Below are 21,881 nucleotides of genomic sequence, written 5' to 3'. Positions count from 1 at the left end.
TTTCTGCCCATTATTTATCTCTCAACCAAAGACACTAAAACAGAAAATCTCGTCATTATGGTTGATAAATATTTTTGAAATTATATTTCCTCCTAAACGATAAAGTTATATTTCTGCTCTCTATTCATTTGGCTTTGTCCCCACCAGTCTTTCATTTGGTGCCAATCGCAGAGGAAGAAAGATAGGTGGAGATGATTCTTAATCACCGATTCACGCTCTACCTTCATTTAAGAACTCCAGTGCTCTGTTTTAATTTTAACAAGATATGAAGAGTGCAGGGGAACAGATTTGAATCACCAATGCGATTTTGACGAGATTGCGATCACAAAGGCTATATGAGGCAGAATTCAGTGAAATGCTCGGAAGGTTTATCTGCATTACACTTGCAACGTAATGAAGACGAGGATGGGACTCGTAATCACACATGCAAAGCACAACGGATTAACAGTCCATCGCCTTAACCCCTCGGCTATCTCATCTCACGGATGCACTACGCTCAGCCATACGATTTCCTGCTATTTGCATCTAAGCAGAAATATTCTGAAAAAATCCCCCTTCCCCACTTGGCCTGCCCGTGCACACAGATCTACTATGTAGAAAAGGTACAATTCGCTTCATGTAAGCAAAAGGCCCTCTGTTATCTTCAGGTGAGAGACTGTCAAAACTGGTCGGTTTGAAGCCAGATTCAGAACAGGGAAGAAAAATATTCGCCCAGTTATTTAAACGACCGCGGCAGGACTCGAACTGGCAACTGAAAAATTCGCATCAAAGTCAAATGCATTATCCATTAGGCCACGTGGCCACTGCTACCCTCAAACTTCTTGTTATGGGGAGAATTGTAAGCAGATTCCGGGAAGCTGCTGATAAAAATAAGTGCATTTAGGAAAATATAAACATATTTCAAATTGATGAACATATCCTCTGCGAACTGACTTCGCAGCAGCGCAATGAAACTTAATGCAACTTCTAGCCCAAAATCGGCGGCTCGTTGGTCCAGGGTAATGATTCTTGCTTCGGTAATTTCACTACTTAAAAATCCCGGACTGAACCCCGCCAAAATTAACAGCTGGATCATCACAACTAAAATCGCACTCATGTTAAAAGACTTATACAATTGATGATCCTCACTGTGCGCTCACCCAGTTTAATCATACAGTCATAATGGCACAGACGGAGACAATTCGGCACATCGAGCCAGTGCCATCTCTCTGTAGAGCAATTAAGTCAGTACCATTCCCTTGCACTATCCCCCTATTCCTGCAAGTTTATTTCTCTCAAGTTCCTATCCAGTCTCCCCTTGAAAACATTGAGTGAATTCGGCAGCGGATTCCAGGTCATCATCACTCGCAGCGTAATTTTTTTCCTTCACACCCCCCTCTGAATCTCTTGCCTAAAATCTTAAACCTGTGTCCCCTAGTCCTTGTACCATCAAGTAGTGGGAAGCGCCATTCCCCGTCGAGCCTGTCGAAACCTGTCATTATCTTGTGCATCTCTATCAAATCACTCCTCAACCTCCTTTACTCTAATGAAAACAAATCCAGCTTCTCCAACCTGTCCTTGTAGCTAAGATCCCCCATTCCCGGAACCATTCTGGTAAATCTCCTCTGCACCCTCTCAAGGGCCTTCACATCCTTCCTAAAGTGTGGTGACCAGATGTGACGCAATACTCAGTTGTCACCTAACCAGCGCTCTATAAAGACTCAGTATAACTTCTCAACTTTTGGACTCAATACCTCTATTTATGAAGCCCAAGATCACAAATGGTTTGCTAACCACTCTCTCAATATCACAGAATCACAGAAACCACACAGTGCAGATAGAGGCCATTTCGGCCCATCGAGCCTGCACCGACACATATCCCACCCGATCCCCGTAACCCCTACACCAACACATATCCCACCCTATCCCCGTAACCCCATGTATTTAATCCCCCTAACACTAAGGGTCAATTTATCATAGCCAATCAACCTAACCCGCACATCTTTGGACTGTGGGAGGAAACCGGAGCACCCGGAGTAAACCCACGCAAACACGGGGAGAATGTGCAAACTCCACACAGACATATGTCCTGCCACTTCCAGGGACCTATGCACATTAACTCCCAGGTCCCTCTGTCCCTGCACACTATTTCAAACTGTGCCTTTAAGTGTATATTCTATATGTATATTGTAAGTGTATATGTTCCATCTGCAAAAATGTATCGGCTCACACTTCTCTGCATTAAATCCCATCTGCTACTTGTCTGCCCATTATGCCAAAAAGTTAAAGTTATGTTTCTGCTCTCTAATCATGTGTTTTCCCGCTAGTCTTTCATTGGGTTTCAATCTCAGAGGAAGGAAGAGAGAGGAAAAGGTATAACTGTGATTTGCGATCTCTGTTCTGCGTTTATGCAATGAGTCCATGTTTTTTTTAGTATTTGCATGAACAGCGCAGTGGAAAGCTCACTGTGCCCAGTAATGATGAGGATGGGATTCAAGCCCATGCGTCCAGTGCACAATGGATCAGTAAGAATGACCATCGGTTTTAATGGTCTCTTTTGAGCTGGATTCAGAGCAGAGAAGAAAATGTTTCACCCAGTGAGTTAACAGACTGCGCCCCACTCCGCTGCTCTCCCCCATAGTCCGATAACATTTTCCATTCCGCCTATATATCAGTAATTTGAGCCTTGCCATGAGCTAAGTGTTGCATGCTTGGGAGGAAAATGTGACTTTGGACAGAAGGATCTGTAGGGTTTTTGTTTTAGCTCTCTTCACTCTTCAGGGTAATCAGAGCTAAGATCCACAAAGAGCTTTAAACTTTTCAAACAAATCGTTTTATTAACCTAATAATACAAGTTTTACACAGAGAGATTTGTACCACCTTTAACTCAGTGATGCAACTCAAAACTCAGAACAGCCAATTCTTCTGCTTCGGAAGATGGAGAGATGAATTATGTGTTGGTGTCCTCCTTGTTGTTTTTCTGATCAGTCTTCCAGATCTCCACTCCGTTTGTCTGTCTCCTGGACTGTATTCTGCTTTTTACTTTAGAATGGCTGCTCTTATACCATTGCTGCTGACAGAAACAAGCCTTCCAGTGACTTTCTATTCTCTCTCTCCCATGGATACACAGACTGACGCTACCGGACAGCACCGAGTGTATGCGAAGGTTCCTCAGAGACTCTCGAGACCACCTTACCTGGAGCTTCCAGACAATCTGCAGAACACTTTTGGAATTCAGTCAGCAAACCTTCTTGAAGTGAGGAAGTGATCCGGGTCTCTCGGCAATCCTTTAGTTTCCTTAAAACCGGCATTGAGTATTCCAAAATCCTTCCAGAGGGAGCAGATTGAAGAAAATAAAGTATTTTAAGTAATTAATTGCAATTATGAGAGAATCCGCTGCGAGCAAGGCTCGATTCTCCGCAAGGACACCCCGTTGGATTTCAATCCAACGCCTTAACCACTCGGCCATCGCAGCTGCGGCAACGCCATCTCCAACAAATTAAATTCTCAAATCGCTGACCCTGTTTATTATTGGCGATGATGGTTTCGAAATATTTAATTTGCTGCAAATTCAGCGAGTCCAGAAGAATCGCATTGATCATCATTACAATAAATGAAAACTTCCGATATTTAACGGTATGTAAGATGTTGAGAACAGTATGGAATGTTCTGCAGGGTAATGAAAATAAACAGCAGGAACTTTGTGTCCTGCTTCCACATGACACAGATCAGCGTCAGCCTCTGCTCCCTGCCCGCCGGCTACAGAAACCTTGTCTCCAGATTAGAAACTGATTTTATGTTGGAGATGAATATTCCGGGTAGAGCCTGAACGCAGCGGGTGGGCTCAAATATATAAAGCAGTTATTTTAGACGAGAGACAGCGATAAATTACATATATTGCTCAAATGCATCAATGTATGAATATGACATTAAATGTGTTTAAATACAGTGGGGGATTTAAAGTAGATTCGGGGCCAGTAGTTTCCAAGGTGACATTTCCTGTGTCTCTCTTGCCTCTCTCTCCCCTTCCTCCCCCACGCTGCCGGTTTTTAAACCTTGTTTTAAATTTGCTGCTCTGGGCCAGTGCATTCCACAGTCTCACAACCCTTTCTGCAAATACCTTTTCACTGCTTGACTTCTCTGTTCATTAGTTATGGATCACCTTGAGGTGCAATGGTGCTGTCTGTGACGTCAAATTATAAAGCGGCCTTTTGGAAAAACTTTTAGTTCAATGTTGAATTTTGCACAGAATTGAACGTATATAATGCAAGATGGAATCTTGCATTTGCTGCATCACAATAATCAAAATCTCGTTATAAATATTGGCTCATTATTTCCCCAGTGTCAGAGGAAGAATTGTCTGACCCATCAATTATTTAATGTAAGACACAAACACAGGTATTCATTTAGAATCAACCCACAGATTGAAACTGAGCTAAACACAGTGAGATACAGACAGCATCGGGATAAATGGAAGAATAGACAAGAGAGATGGATCAGTAAATAAACGGCCTCAGACTCCAACAGGCACTGACAGGTAGCTGATAGATATCAGTGAGTGGAGGCGAGGTAGTTGAGACATGATTTGGCTCCGTGGCTTAGCTGGTTTAAGTGCCTGTCCAGTAAACAGGGTGGTCCCGAGTTTGACTCCCAGCGGGGCCTTTTGTCCTAATGAACCTCCAGCGTTGAGTTTCTTCTCATGTGAAAGGGATGCAATCCTTTTAATTGTAACTGCGACTGCAGTAGTTACCATAATTGATTACGGCTCCAGTCGCTGCGGGTCGTGGGTCGTATTCCACTGCTCTCAAAATATCTGGTGGTGCTGATTTTGGCATCTTCACCAAAAACCTATCTTTTCTAAGAAGTGCCGTGCGTGATTTTGCTGTGGTTAGGGCAGCGCTGGATCAGCTGATGTGTGGCAATGTGATCGTATAATGGACAATACTCTGCATTGTGGCCGCAGCAACCTCGGTGCGAATCCGAGTTATGGTATAGCTCGCTTTATATCTTCTCTGCGGCACCTGCTGATAGAACACAGCGAGAAATCAATCTTCACTACATCAAACAGCATTATTTTTATTGATGGTGAAAACCTATTTACTCCTTCAAACCCCGTGCTCTCACATGCCTGAGCTTGATGCTCCATAAATCAAACTAGCCTCTTCTCCCAGCTTTTTCTTCCATTCACAATCTATAGCCCTCCTTTAGTTACCTCCTTCCGTTTCTTTGTCACTTTCCTGCGGCATTACCTTAATCTAACATTCACTTTCACCTACTTACACCGTTAAGTTTGCTCTGCACCCACCGCTGTTCCTGGGGCACATGTCCCATTCCCAGCAATCTGAATTAATGCTATAAAACCAGTCGATACATTTAGACCTGCGGGCCCGCTCGACAGACAAGCATTTCAAAAGAAGGGCTGGCCTTTGGAAGCAAAGTACCCGGATTGCACGAGAAATTTTCTTGGCCTAATGGAGAAGGCGTCTGACGTTGTTGCTAATCATAATCGGGATTGCTGTCAGTCACGGATCATTCTATGTCTGTCTAAAACCGGTTTGCTCACAATCTTGCTTTGGTGTTTCACAGTTGTGAGAAATCCCGGGTTCAAATCCCGGACGAGCCCCGCTAAACTTTAGACAAAACTCAGCTTCTCACAGCCGATCAACATTGCAGAAAACATAAATACTTTCCATTAAAAACATGTGAATTCGTGTCATTTTGCCCATATCTTTCGAAATCACAGAGCTTCACTGAAGCAACTGAAAACCCAACAACTGAGAAAAGTTAAAGTCTCCCAGGTGTATTCTGCTCGGTGTCTCATTGGACGTCTTGCACCCGTGTTCGATTCCGGCCAATGCAGGACCTTTACATTTTGCTTTCTGCACCCATGAGCTCGCCTGAATTGAGATAAACTTATATTCAGCGTCAATCTTCTTGAAACACCATCTGCCCTGAATATTAATCAGTCCTGCTTCCTCTAGCGCTGAAAGGATGTGAGAAGCTGGCTTGTGAATTGGTCCTATGGGTGTCGAATTGAAACCGTACAGGGTTCTGTACTGGCCAGGAATCAAACTGGTGTGACCAACCAGTCTGATTAAAAGGGGTGCACACCTCAACTTTCGATCAGGCACATTACTGCCTTCCTGAATTAATGGAATGACTTTTGCTTACAGAAGCTGATTCTACATTTTCAGCATTGTCGATCTGGGTGCACGGGCAGGACAAGCGGTAAAGGGGACTTTCTTGCGGAGTATTTCTGTTTGGATGCAAAAAGCAGGAAATGGAGACGAGAGGTTAAGACGATGGAATGTTAATCCATTGTGCTTATTTATTGTGTTGAATGTTTGATGCTGATAAACCTTCCCAGCATTTGACTGAATCGTACATAAAATTAGCTTTTAATTCTAATCTCATCCAAACCACTGGTCTTGGCCCCTTCATTGTTCACATCTTGTTTAAATTAACACGGACCATTGGAATTCTTCACCTTCTCCAATGAAGGTGAAACAGAGATCGCGAATCAGGGGGAGAACTTTCTTCCTTCTTCCTTCGGTTCGTTCGGCTGGAGTGAAATAGCGGAGATAAAAAAAAAGATGACATCCAAACAGAAACAATTTGCACGAAAGTCCTTTTCACCGCAAGTCCTGCCCGTTACACCCGGATCCACAGCATTGAAATTGTACAGTCAGCTTCTGTGAACAAAAGGAATTTAGATATTTCCGTTACATGAAGTCAGTGATTGTTGGAAATGGTCAGGTGTAAAACAGGTCCGATCCAGGTTGGAACCCAGTGTGTAAACCGACCGTGGCAGACTGGAAACTACAAATTTCTGATAATATTATAATTCACATCAAAGTTAAACACCTTATCCATTATGTGATGTCGTTATTATTATCTGATTTCTAATTGTTCTTGAAATGCCACTGAATTAACTGACTGGCGGAATCGCGTTAACTCGACGTGATCAGTTTGGCTCATCCGTGGGCCGAGTGGTGAGTGGTGCAAACAGATTTTGCAACTGAATCATTAATGTTTTTCAAGGATGGGAAACTGCCCTCTACAACTCCTGTCACACAAGTGACCCCAGTCCCATTCCACATTCATGATGCTTAATCCCCTCTGAGCTGGACCGACGAACCATTTTCAAGAAGGAGGTTCATCATCTGCTCAGCAGAAAAGTCAATCTGCTGGATGTCCAGCTCTGCCAGACTGCATGTTCTTTCAGACAGCTTTCCAACTGGACACAGGCATCCAACTGCCGTGCGAGCATTGCTGACTAGTTCAAGTCAACAATATTAGACTCTCTTTACAAAACTAGTGTTGAATCTATGACTTACATTATCAAATAAGGTATTGCAGATTTAATAGCTCAACATTGTCGCCTGTCTCAGCATCCTCCTATATTACACTCTAGAATAGTCAACTGTACTGAAAATGTTGCGTTATTTTACTGTGACAGCGAAGAAGCATTTGTGTGAAGACATTGGCCACGAAGTTTTACCAGTTCTTGTCCTATATGCGTGGCTGGAGAGATGGTGCAGGAGGGAGGGCTTTAGATTCCTGAGGCATTGGGACCATTTCTGGGGAAGGTGGGACCTGTACAAGCTGAACGGGTTACACCTCAAGAGAGCCAGAACCAATATTCACGTCGGGAGGTTTGAAGTGCTGTTGGGGAGTGTTTAATCTAGCTTGGCAAGGGGATGGGAACCAGAATATAGCAGTACAAAAGAGGAATAAGGTGAATAAAAGATTGAGTGTGTTGTATAGTACTAGAGAAGAAAGTAGTATTAGAGGAGGAAGTAGTGCAATATTAGATAGGAGCAGACTAAGCAAAACTACGAATAAATGAAAAATTGGTTTAGAATGTATGTACATAAATGCACAAAGTGTGGTGAATAAGGTTGGTGAGTACAAACACAATTAGCGGTGTGGCAATATGATGTGGCAACAACCGAAACGCGACTTAAAAACGGTAAGGACATGGCATTTAATATTCAATGGTACAAGGTGTTCAGAAAGAATATGGAAGGAAAAATGGGAGATGGGGTGACAGTGCTGATTAAGGAAGACATTTTAATTTTGGAAATGGAAGCTGTTCTTGAAGGGACAAGGACGGAATCCATTTGCTTAGAGTTGAGGGGCAAAATAGGTTTGATCATGGTATTGGGTGTATTCTACAGGCCCCCAAATAGTGAGAGGGAGGCAGAGGAGCAAATCTGCAGGGAAGTCGCAGAGAAATGCCAGAACCAGGGGTCACAATCTAAGGATAAGTGATAAGCCATATAGGACAGAGATGAGGAGGAATTTCTTCACCCAGAGAGTGGTGAACCTGTGGAATTCTCTACCACAGAAGACAGTAGAGGCCAATTGAATAAATATATTCAAGAAGGAGTTGGATAAATGTCTTAAGGCTAAAGGGATCAAGTGATATGGGGAGAAAGCAGGGACAGGGTGCTGAATTTGGATGATCAGCCACAATCGCATTGAATGGCGGAGCAGCCTCGAGGGGCCGATTAGCTTACTCCTGCTCCTATCTTCTATGTTTATATGTTTATGTTTCTATAGAGTGGTGATATTGGGGGACTTTAATTACCCAAATATTGATTGGAATAATGCCAGAGTAAAGGAAAAGGAGAAGGAGGAATTTCTGAACAGTGTTCAGGAGAATTTCCTTGACCAATATGTTCTTGGCCCAAGTCGAAAGGAGCATTGCTGGATCTGGTGCTGGAGAACGAGGTGTGCCAGGCCGACCAAGTGTCTGTGGGAGAGCCCTTGCGTACGAGTGGTCATCGTATCATAAGATTTAATTTAGCAATGGATAGGAGCAAGGAACAATCTAGAGTGGAACTTCTAAACAGGAATAGGGCTAACTTCAATGGGAAGCTAAAGGATCCAGCAGATTAAAATGGAACCAAAGGATGACAGGAAAACTGTAACGGAGCAATGGGTGATCTTTAAGGAGGAGATGTTCCAAATTCAGGCTAGATACATTCCAACAAGAGGGAAGATAAGGGAACAAAGGTAAGGGCTCCTTGGATGACGAGGGAGATAGAGAAGATGATGAAACAAAAGCAGAGCGTGTATGATGAATGTCAGGTGAATTCTTAAAAGGTGAACCAGACCAAATACAATAAGTTGAGAGGGAAAATGAAGATGAAAATAAGATTGGCAAAGAGATAATATGAGAGTAGAATGGCGGTTAACACAAAGGTGAAACCCAAAATTCTTCTACCGGCATGTAAACAGTAAGCGGTGAGCAAGAGGCAGGGTTGGGCCTATTAAGGACAAAGAAGGTAATATATGCTTAGCGGCGCAGGGCACGGCTAGAATATTCAATGAGTACGTTGTATCTGTGTTTACCAAGGAGGTGGATGCTGACAAAATATCAGTAGAAGTGGAAAAGGTAGAATCAATGGAAGGGATGAACATTGATAAACAGGATGTACATATAGGCTGGGTATTCTTAGAGTGGATAAGTCGCCTGGTCCAGATGGCCTGCATGCCAGGTGGCTAAGGGAATTGGGGGAGGAGATAGTGGAAGTGCTTGCCATAATTTTACAATCTTCCATGGATGCAGCGGAGGTGCCAGAGGATTGGATATTGGCAAATGTGACAGCATTGATCAAGAAAACGTCTAAGGACAAGCCTAATAATTACAGGCCGGTCAGTTTAAAATCAGTGGTGGGTAAAGCTTTAGAAACAATAATCAAGTCTAAAGTTAACGGGCAATTGGAGAGGTTTAAGCTAATTGAGGAGAGCCAACACGGATTTGTAAAGGGCAGGTAGAGTTTGCGTAATCTAATTGAATTTTTTGATGAAGTAACAGGGAGGATTGAAGAAGGGAATGCAATGGATGTTGTCTACATTGATTTATGGAAGGCGATTGATAAAGTATCACATAGAAGGCTAGTTGATAAAATTGAGGCTCGGGGAAGAGGTGGGTCAGTGCAGTTTGGACAAGAAACTGGCTTAAGAACAGAAAAGATCTGCAGTTCTCTTCCATTTGTCTTCTTTTCCTCCATATAACTTGATTCCCTTACCTAACAACACCGTGTAGATCACAGTCTTGTAAGCAACAATTGACCCCCAGCATCCAAAGCCTTTTTGGATTGAGAGTTCTGGATTACTAAACCCTTTGAGAGAAAAGTTGCTTTCGAATTTAATTTCTAAATGGCCCGGGTCTAATTTTGAGGCTATGACCCTTGTCTTTCATTCCACAACCAGAGGAAATATTTGAACTCCATGTACCCTATTAATCCATTTAACATGTTAAACTCTGCAATACGATCACCCCTCAATCTTTTGAATTCACGTGAACAGAAGGCAACTTTGTGCAATCAATCCTCATAATTGATCGCTGTAAGTCTCGGTGCTAATCTGGTAAATCTGCACTGTACAACTCCAAGGCCAATATATCCATCCTGCCTGCTGTGCCCAGAACATAATACAATACTCCAGATGTTGTCCAACTAGAACTTTGTAAACTGGAGAATATCTTCCTCCTCTTTAGTATTTCAGCCCTCTTGAGGTAAAGGCCAACCTGGTTAGGAAAGGGTGCAGAGGAGGGCCACTAGACTAATTCCCAGTATAAAGCAGCTTAGTTGTCAAGATCGACCTGATTGAGGTGTACAAAATTATGAGGGGCATAGATAGGGTAGATAGAAAGGATGTTTTCCCCTTAATAGAGGGGCCAATAACAAGGGGGCATAGATTCAAGGTAAGGGGCAGGAGATTTAGAGGGCATTTGAGGAAAAACTTTTACACCCAGAGGGTGGTTGGAATCTGGAAGTCACTGCCTGAAAGGGTGGTAGAGGCAGGAACCCTCACAACATTCAAGAAGCATTTGGATGAGCACTTGAAATGCCACAGCATACAAGGCTACGGACCAAATGCTGGAAAATGGGATTAGATTAGACAGGGCTTGATGGCCGGCGTGGACGCGATGGGCCGAAGGGCCTCTTTCTGTGCTGTATAACTCTATGACTCTATGACTCTATGAGACAGCTCCTACTATGAAACAGACAGCTCTTACACAGTCCCATATATAAAATACAGTCCCAGACAGCTCCTACCCTGACACATACAGTTCTTATACAGGCCCAGATAGCTCGGACACAGGCCCAGTAAGTTCTTACACAGACCCAGGAAGCTTCTAAAAAGACCTGATCAACTCCTGCACAGATCATGATCTACTACTCGGACAGTTGCTACAAGGACCCAGATATCCCCAACACAGGCCCAGACAGCAGGTGAGGTCAGAGGGTTCAGCTTAGTCCAGAGATGGAGCCTGGACGTTTCCTGTTCTTTAGGCTCAGTAACTCACCAAATAAGATCAGCGGACACACCACAAGCCGCGGAATGATCCTGGGCCCAACCTGCTCAGTATGGGGCTCAGTACCACACCGGGTGATATCTGCTAACTCAGCACAAACAGGGGATGAATACAGAGAGTTTACTGATTTGTATGGCTCAGTAGCACACATCATGCGATGATCTAACACACCACAGGCCGGTGATGAAGCCTGGGCCCTTCCTGCTTTGTGCGGCTCAATATCATGCCGGGTGAGATCAGCTGATGAAGCCCAGGCCAGTGTAGGAACTTCGGCCCTTCCTACTTTCTGTGGAGCCGGGCAGCACACTGGGTGAGATAATCGATCTCAGTGCAGGCAGAAATGAAGCCTGGAACTTTCCATCGCGCCTGTGCTGCCTCTTTGTTAGAGCTCTCCATTAGTTCCAATACCCGGATATTTTTCTATAGCCATGTAAAGATTTTCCTTCCAGTATTAATCCAATTCCCTGTTGAAAGGTATTATTGAATCTGCTAGCATCATCCTTTCAGGCAGTGCATTCCAGATCACAACAACTCACCGTATGAAACAATGGCCCCTTATGTCGCCTCTGGTTCTATTACCAATCAGATTCAGTTTGTGGTTTCGGGTTACCGACCCTTCTGCCACTGGAAACAGTTTCTCCTTATTTACGATGTCAAAACCGTTTATGATTTTGAACACCTCTGTCAAACCTCCATTTGGCCGTCCTTGCTCTAAACAACCCCAGCTTCGCCAGTCTCCCCACATAACTGAAGTCCCTCATCCCGGGTACCATTCCAGTAAATCTCTTCTATTCATTTCTTCCCTCTCATAAATAATTACAATGAAATGTTTACAAAGAAAAGCACGACCATAATAAAAATGAAAGCGAAATAAATACTGAGCAAAATGGATGTGAATGGATTGAAGGTGGAAAGAGCAGACAATCTGAGTTGTATTATCGATCAGTGAGAGGAATCCATCGCTCTCTCGGGCTTGTGTGGGTCGGTTTACTGATAAACCCGGGATTTGAGAGGAAGCTGGTTCATGGTTTGCAGAACAAGACGGGCCCCTGGGGCGGAGCCAACAGCTGTCGCTCTGCAATAACAGACAGAGAGAATGCGCTTATGTGGGCCCGGCTTGCTCAATCAGTAGAGCATGCGATTCTTATTCTCAGGCTCGTGGGTGCGAGCCCTACGTTGGGCAGTTGTATTATTTTAATTTTTAGGCAGATTTCACAGTCGATCCCCAGCTCTGAATTCCTACAGTGAGTTCAGGGAGTGTTTGACATAAATGAAATTCAACAGCGGTATCAGAAAATATCTCCCTAATTCGGGACTCTTATCTCTCCAGCATCTCGCTGTTGAATATTGAACTACATAGAATTTCCCCTGCAGCTCGGGGTTAGTGTGCTCTTTAACTGTTACAAAAATCCTTCAGTGCATTTCACTCCGTGTCCAACCCTGTGACGTCTCCTCTAGTGTGTCAGCTTTCTGTGTTTATAAACACTTCAGCAGATCATTAACATAACCTGAGCTCCGTTATCTGGTCGGGTCCCATTCCCCCGGAGTGAGCAACGAGCGGAGTCCACCCGGGGATAGATTTTCTTCCAAAAGAGTTACACGAAGCTTCATTAATGAGGGGCCAGAATAGTGCAGTTGGGAGAGCGTTCGACTGAAGATCCTAAGGTCCCTGGTTTCGACCGCCTTCAGATCATTTGTATCTCATCCTTTGGTCCGATTCTCGCACTGAACGATTGACACTGAAGTTATTTATCCACCACTGAAGGGTTGGGTTGGAATAGAGGGAAATCAATGATGGCAAATATTTATATTTTCTGTATTTAGATTTGTTTCCCTATCTCCTTCTACCAGTTTCTCTGTTTTATTTCTGTCTGTGTCAGGTGAACATTTGATTTGATGCATTTGTCCTAAACTGATGCTATAGATCTATAAAGTGATGCTATTGGGGGGCTTTAATTACCCAAATATCGATTGGGATAGTGCTAGGGTAAAGAAAAAGGAGGGGGAGGAAATTCTGAAATGTGTTCAGGAGAATTTCCTTCACCAATATGTTCTTGGCCCAACTAGGAAGGAAGCATTTCTGGATCTGGTGCTGGGGAATGAGGTGGAGCAGATCGACCAAGTGTCTGTGGGAGAACACTTGGCTATGAGTGATCATTGTATCATAAGATTTAGATTAGCAATGGAGAGGAGCAAGGAACAATCTAGAGTGGATCTTCTAAAGTGGAATAGTGCTAACTTCAATGGGATGCGAATTGATCCAGCCAGGATAAAATGGAACCAAAGGATGACAGGACAAACTGGAGTGGAACAATGGTGATGATTAAGGAGGAGGTGTTCCAAGTAAAGGCTAGGTACATTCAAACAAGTGGGAAAAGTAAGGGAACCAAAGCAAAGGCTCCTTGGATGAAGAGGGAGTTAGAGAAAATGATGAAGCAAAAAAGGTGTATGATGAATGACAGGTGAATTCTTCAAGGGAGAACCAGACCAAATACAATAACTTGAGAGGGGAAGTGAAGAGGAAAATAAGATTGGCAAAGAGAATATGAGAGTAGAATGGCGGCTAACATAAAAGGGAACTCAAAAATCTTCTATCGGCATGTAAACAATAAGTGGGTAGTAAGAGGTGGGGTGGGGCCTGTTAGGGAAAAAGAAGGCAATATATGCTTAGAGGCACAGGGCAAGGCTAGAATACTCAGTGAGTACTTTGTATCAGTGTTTACTAAGCAGGTGGATGCCGTAGAAATATCAGTAGAAGCGGAAAACTTTTTTACGCAGTGAGTGGTGAAGACCTGGAATTCGCTGCTGACGCAAGTGGTGGAAGCGGAGACACTCAATGCTTTCAAGCGGAGACTGGATATGCACTTGAGGGAAATAAACTTGCAGGGCTACGGGGATAGAGTGGGGAATGGGACGGATGGGGTTGCTGTACACAGAGAGCCGGCACCAACTCGATGGGCCAAATGGCCTCCTGCTCTGCCGTTGTGACTCTATGACGCCTTTGGCACATCTCGGGGCAGTCAGACACGCTGCGTCTATCTGTTCCTGTTTATTACCATTAACGTGAACAGGCGCGAGTTAAACGTTTATCAGCAAACCGAGGAAAGACAAATAAATGGAATGATGTGTTGCAAAGGTTCAATGGATGTTATTCAAAATAATTTCCACGTGGCATTTTGTGTGGGTTTCGTTTTGTAAAGTTTGGATTTTTTATGTTAAGAATATTATAAAAAACCGAAATACAGCAGCAACTTGACTCTATATAGCACCTTTCACAGAATCAGAGAATAGAATGATTACAGCGTGGAAGAATGCCTTCCATCACGTCGAGCCCGTACCGCTCTCAGCAAGAGCACTTCAGCTAGTCCCACGCTCCCGCCCTTTCCCCGGAGCACTGCATGTTTTTCCTTCAGATACTTATCCAACTCCCTTGTGAAAGCTGTGATGGAATCTGCCTCCACCACCTTTTTTGGGAATGCATTCCAGACCCTAACCACTTACTGTGTAAACAAAGATTTTCTTAAGTCGCCTTTGGTTCTGTTGCCAATCAACTTAAATATATATCCTCTGGTTCTTAACATTTCTGCCAATGGGACCACATTCACTTTATCAACTCTGTTCAGACCCTCATGATTTTCAACACCTCAGTCAAATCTCTTCTCAATCTTCTCTGCTCTAAGGAGGACAACCCGAGCTTCTCCAGTCTATCCATGTAACTGAAGTCGCTCATCACTGGAATCATTTTCTTGAATCTTTTGCTGTACCATTTCTAAGGCCTTCACATCCTTCCCAAGGTTTGGTGCCCACAATTGGACACAATACTCCAGTTGGAGCCGAACCAGTGTTTTATACAGGATCATCATAATTTAAATGCTATTGTACTCTATACCTCTATTTAGGAAGCCCAGCATCCCGAAATCTTTTATTAACTGCTTTCTCAACCTGCCCTGCCACCTTCAACGATTTGTGCCCATATACCCCAGGTCTCTCTGTTCATGCACTCCTTTAGGATTGCACCCTTTAGTTTACATTTCTTGCCCTCATTCTTTCCACCAAAATGTATCACTTCTCACTTTTCTGCGTTAACTTTCACCTGCCACGTGTCCGCCCATTCCTCCAGCCTGTCTATGACCTCTAGAACTCTATCACTATCCTCCTCACTGTTCACTATACTTCCAAGTTTTGCGTCAGCTGCAACTTTTCAAATTGTGCCCTGAACACCCAGGCCCAATCATTTAGATATATCAAGAAATGCAGTGGTCCTAGAACCGAGCCCTGGGGAACACCACTGATTACCTTCCTCAAGTCCGAAAAGCAACATTTCACCACAACTCTCAGTTTCCTGTACTTAGCCAATTTGGTATTCATGCTGCCACTGTCCCTTTTATTCCATCAGCTTTAACTTTGTTGGCAAGTCTATTATGTGGCACTTTGTCAAACACCTTTTGAAAGTCCATGTACCCCACGTCAATCGCATTTCCCTCATCAACCCTCTCTGTTACCGCATCAGAAAACTCTCTCAAGTGGGTGAGAGAGTTATTCAACAATCAGTGAGCGCACCACATTCCTTAAACAATGTTCCGATATAATATTAAAAAAATACTCTCCAACAGAAAAACTTAGAGTGTAATCAAAAGTAACAGAAAAAGCGCACTTAATTCTGAAAATAATTATTGCCCCAAAACTGGATATTCAATCCTTGAAACACTGCCCTGATATAAACTCAGGTTCGCACACTGTGAAAGCTCAGTGACCCCGCCGTGATTCAAACACACAGCATTTTACTGCAAATGCAGATACACTGGCGTTCCGCCACTAGGTCCACAGTTTACAAGTGACACCGAATCCAGAGAAGGTAGATCGGTGCGGACCGCTGCCCGGGCTCTCGGGGTGCGAGAGGTGGATGCAGCAGCAGCCAGACTGCCTCAACAACAGCGCAGGTTCCCCGATCTCTAGTCCAGCGGAGAGCTGCTTGAGCCGTGCCTGGGAGCCGTTGAAAACAGTGGCTACAAGAGCAGCTCAGATGCTGGGTATTCTGTGGCGAGTGTCTTATCTCCTGACTCCCCGAAGCATTTCCACCACCTACAAGGCACAAGTCAGGTTTGTGATGGAATGCTGTCCAATTGCTTGGATGAGTGCAGCTCCAAAAGAACTCAAGAAGCTCGACACCATACAGGTCAAAGCAGCCCGCTTGATTAGCACCCCATTCACTATCTTAAACATTCACTCCCTTCACCAGCGGTGTATGGCGACTGCAGTGTGTACCATTTACAAGATGCTCTGCAGCTACTCTCCAAAGCTTCTTCAGCAGCACCTGCCAACCCCACGAACTCTACCACCTCGAAGAACAAGGGCAGCAGGTGCATAGGAACACCATCAACTCCAGGTTCCCCTCCAAGTCACACACCATTCTGAGTTGGAAATATGTGATCGTTCCATCATCGTCGTTGGATCAAAATCCTGGAACTCCCTCTCGAGCAGCATTGTGGGAGTACCTTCATCACACGGACTGCAGCGGTGCAAGAAGGTGGCTCATCACCGCCTTGTCAAGCACAATCGGGGATGGGCAATAAATGCTGGCCTTGCCAGCGATGCCCACATTCCAGGAAGGTATAAAAAGAACAGCTATGCCGTGCATAATGCCACTTAATAAAGGGATTGTTGATGAAGTGCTTGACGTGATCAACGTTCCCTCCATTATCTTGTCATTTTGAACTTTGCAGCGAGCATTGATTCGGACAACAACAAAATTAGCACAATTTATGGCAGTGGTGGGATTCGAACCCACGCCCCCGAAGAAGCTGGAGCTTAAATCCAGCGCCTTAGACCGCTCGGCCACGCTACCACGGCAATGATGTTTTAGTTCTGATACTGGTGACTGATAATTGAAAGCTGGATCTCCTGTTGTTTTTGATTTGAGCCAAGGGCTTTGCAATGAGACACAAGGAAATAAAAGAGCTTTCGGAGGTATATTCATGGAGCAAGGTGGTTGAGAGATTAAGGCGGTGGGTCACTAATCATCTGTGCTCTACACGCATTGTTTCGAATTCTACGATTATTGCTTTTAAGACTAAATCTTTTCCCCCTTTTTTCAACACATCCAAGACTCCTGTTTCTAAGTCCTATCCTTGCCCAATTCGCAGTGGGGCTTTTGTTTTGCTGCCTCACTCTATTTGCTGAAATAAGCAAAGTCCTCATTTCCACCCAGACTATTTCTTGCACAGAGGTGTTGAAATTTTACGATATGAGCTACGTGAAGTATCAATCAAAGTGGGCAGTGACGTCCTGGTAAATGTAACATTTCTCTTCAGATGCTGCCTGAGCTGCTGAATATGTCCAGCATTTTCTGTTTTTAATTTTGTGCTTTCACTATAGCAGTTTAGCTGACAGCACAAAACTTGCCTCAAGGGCGCAGCTCCAGGCAAAACGTTTCTGCGCTTTTCTCACACACATGATCGTGCTTAACTTTCCTACACACGATGTAAGTCAGCCGTTTCCGCCCACATTGTCCTGAGCCACGGCATTCCAAACACACTTTGCTCCTGGTATCAGGGAGTCTCAGAGTTTATCAGAGGGGATTGCAATGACAATGGGATCTCAGAGGCTGTGGGGGAATTTATGGGTTTCTGATATAGTATCACGTGGGTATGAGCGCTCTAAATGGATATCAGAGCGAGTAACTGACTCTCAGAAGGTATTGGAGAGGTTAAGGGAAATCTGGAGGTGTCAGCGAGGGTAAGGAACGCTCGGCAGGTATGAGAGAGAGTAAGGGACGCTCGGAATGTATCGAAGAGAGTAAGGGACGCTGAGGTGCTCTCAGCGAGGGGAACCAATGCTCTGCAGAGTCTCCCAGAGTGGGTAATGAATACTCAGGTTGTATCAGCAAGATTGAGGAAGGCTTAGGAGGTAGCAGCGAGGCTGGTGGAACAAGAGTTGTTATCTTCTTAACATCTCCTTGTCTAAATGTTAACATGGTTAATGAAAGCAAAGTTGAATCCGAATGTAACAGATGGTCTGCCGTGTCCCACGTGGGGTCGATGAGAAGGTAGAATAGGGCCGGACTGGACATCTGCAGCGCTCAGAGATACATTTACAACTGACACAGATCCCCCACCCAATACATTAAATAATACTACAGACACATCTAAGTATATCAGTGACTAACAGAGGCGCAAATCACTTGCATTCAACATATTAGTAACTCTCAAATACATGTGTATCTAACATGGACACACTCAAATATATCTACAAGGAGCACAGGTAATTGATTGCGAAAACAAACTTTAATTGAGTGTCTTTAAAGCCATGATGTAAATGTGGTAGTTTACATTTTCCTTCTTCCAAAGCCATTGGAGATTGCTATGGAATGAGTTGGGTCCTATCTGATCATTTATGATGTGGAAATGCAAGTTTGAAGCACAATGGATTGGTTCCACTGGCCCTGTTCTGCTGACTCCCTACACAATACATACTTACAACCAAAAAGAAACCTGCCTTAGATGGAAGTGGGCGTCGTTTTCAGGAAGGAATAAATCAACAGTAATCTTGTTGTACGGGGACCCTTGGGTCAGAGCGATCATAACATGATCGATTTCTCACTCGAAATGGAGAGCGAAGAAATTGACTCAGAGACTAAGGTCCTGAATTTAAACAAGGGGAATTATGATGCCATGAGACGGGAACTGAGTAGGTCTGATTGGACAACGTTCCTGGGAGGACTGGAGGTAGATAAACAATGGCAAACATTTAAAGATAGAATGACAAAATTGCAAAAATTGTTTATACCAATCTGGCATAAAAGGAAATCTAAAAAGGTGACTCAACCGTGGATAACAGGGGAAATTAGAGACAGCATAAAATCCAAAGATAGGGCGTATAAAATAGCCAAAAAAAGCGCCAGAGCGGAAGATTGGGAACAGTTTAAGATAGAGCAAAGGAGGGCAAAGGGCATGATCAAGAGGGGCAAAATAGCTTACGAAAACAAGCTGGCGGAAAATATAAAAACTAACTCCAAAAGCTTTTATAAATATATCAAAAGGAAAAGACTGGTGAAAACCAAAGTTGGTCCATTGCAGTCAGATACGGGGGAATATATAATGGGAAATAAGGAAATGGCAGATCAACTAAATGCATACTTTGGGTCAGTCTTTACGAAGGAAGACACAAAAAACCTCCCTGGGATATCGGGAAAAATAGGGACATTGGCAAAGGAGGAACTGACGCAAATCAATATCTCTAAGGATATGGTGTTAAGGAAGCTAAAGGGATTGAAGGTGGACAAATCCCCAGGGCCTGATAACATGCATCCTAGGGTACTGAAGGAGGTGGCCCTAGAGATAGCGGATGCACTAAGGATGATTTTTCAGAATTCATTAGACTCGGGAACAGTGCCGATGGATTGGAGGGTAGCTAACGTTACCCCACTATTCAAAAAGGGGGGTAGGGAAAAAGCAGGTAATTACAGACCTGTAAGCCTTACATCAGTTGTGGGCAAAATGCTGGAGTCCATCATTAAGGATGAAATAGCGGAGCACTTAGCAAATGGGGACAGGATAGGACAGAGTCAACATGGATTTACAAAGGGTAAATCGTGCTTGACTAATCTATTGGAATTTTTTGAGGGAGTAACTGGTAGAATAGATGGGGGAGAGCCAGTAGATGTGGTGTACCTGGACTTCCAAAAGGCCTTCGATAAGGTCCCACATAAAAGATTAGCATGGAAAATTGAGGCTCATGGGATAAAGGGGAAAGTTTTGGCGTGGATAGGGAACTGGCTGTCAGATAGAAAACAGAGAGTTGGAATAAACGGCTCATTTTCTGAATGGCAGGCAGTAACAAGTGGGGTACCACAGGGATCTGTCCTGGGCCCCCAGCTGTTCACAATTTACATTAATGACCTGGATCAGGGAGTCGGATGCAGCATTTCCAAATTTGCAGACGACACTAAACTAGGAGGGGGGGTGGGCTCAGAGGAAGAGACCAGGAAGCTCCAGAGCGATTTGGACAGACTGGGCGATTGGGCGGATAAATGGCAGATGCACTATAATGTGGACAAGTGCGAAGTTATCCACCTTGGGTGCAGGAACGGGAGGGCAAATTATTATTTAAATGGCAATAGATTGGGAGAGGGGGAAGTACAGAGAGACCTGGGTGTTCTTGTACACCAGTCACTGAAGGCGAGCATGCAGGTGCAACAGGCAGTCAAGAAGGCAAACGGTATGCTGGCCTTCATAGCAAAAGGGTTAGAATACAGGAACAGGGATACCTTGCTGCAGCTGTACAGGGCACTGGTGAGACCACACCTCGAGTACTGTGTACAGTTTTGGTCGCCTCATCTGAGGAAGGATGTTCTTGCCATGGAGGGGGTGCAGCGGCGATTCACCAGGCTGATACCAGGAATGGCGGGAATGACCTATGAGGAGAGACTATGTAGTTTAGGGATGTACACACTGGAGTTTAGAAGATTGAGAGGGGACCTCATAGAAGTGTATAAAATTCTGACAGGTCTAGACAGACTGGATGCAGAAGGAATGTTTCCCTTGGCGGGTGAGAACAGAACTAGAGGACATAATTTAAGGATAAGGGCTAAACCATTTAGGACAGAGATGAGGGGGAATTTCTTCACTCAGAGAGTGGTGAACCTGTGGAACTCATTGCCACAGAGGGCAGTGTACGCCAGCTCATTAAATATATTTAAGAGGGAATTAGATATATTTCTACGGGCAAAAGGGGTTAAGGGTTACGGAGAGAAGGCGGGGACGGGATACTGAATTAAAGGATCAGCCATGATCTCATCGAATGGCGGAGCAGGCACGAAGGGCCGAATGGCCTACTCCTGCTCCTATCTTCTATGTATCTATGTATCTATGTAACTGGGCCAAAAAATTACCTCCAGCAGATCCAGATAAAATTGTTCCGTTGAAGTAAAGGACAAAATGTCAAAAGTGATATTCGAACCCACACCTCCAGAGGGGACGACTATCTGAATGAAAAGCCTTAGACCACTCGGCCATCATGACTTCCTGATACAAAGTCTAATGCCCCTGCACTTACACACTGAGGCAAACAACACGCAAACTGTTGCTGGAAGGCCGAGTGACCAGGATACAATCTCCCCGGATTTCACTATCAATGTGTTCTGTGCATGAGGAGGCTTTGCCTGGCCATGTGGTATCTTGCTTCACCGGTAGTGATGCGCTGCCTTCGCTGCAGTGGGTCCCCCAGCGATGGGTATTAGGATCACTGCTTTTCTTGTTATATATAAATAACCAGGACTTGGGTATAGGGAGTCAAATTTCAAAGTTTGCGGATGTGTTGTCAACGTAGTAAATAGTGAGAATGTTATTGGCAGATGTCAGGAGGACATAGATAGACCGGCGAAATGGTCATGGCAGGTGAAATTTGACTAATTAATTAATTTTGGTAGGAAGTATCAGGAGAGTCAAAATAAACCACGTGGTACATTTAAAGTGGGTGCAGGAGCAGGACGACCTGGGGGTGTAACTTCAGAAGTATCTGAAGGTGGTAGGACAATTTGAGAAGGCTGTAAAGAGGGCAATCGCGGTCCTTG

The 21,881-nt window shown here is 44.2% G+C and overlaps 1 non-coding gene and 1 pseudogene across 1 annotated transcript; one reads left to right on the top strand and one right to left on the bottom strand.

Moving 5' to 3' along the window:
• LOC147094086 (uncharacterized) overlaps nt 1-21,881 on the top strand; it is a 326,695-nt pseudogene that overhangs the window by 235,014 nt on the left and 69,800 nt on the right.
• Nucleotides 17,075-17,156, bottom strand: trnal-uaa (transfer RNA leucine (anticodon UAA)). Its single transcript has one exon. It is a non-coding gene; the product is annotated as a tRNA-Leu (tRNA).

The sequence above is a fragment of the Somniosus microcephalus genome, unplaced genomic scaffold, assembly GCF_052327205.1.
Source record: "Somniosus microcephalus isolate GS21.2 unplaced genomic scaffold, FLI_Smic_1.0 unresolved_chr1, whole genome shotgun sequence".
Lineage (NCBI taxonomy): Eukaryota > Metazoa > Chordata > Chondrichthyes > Squaliformes > Somniosidae > Somniosus > Somniosus microcephalus.
Note: the sequence above shows the minus strand (reverse complement) of the source record. Positions and strands in the feature narration are given on the sequence as shown.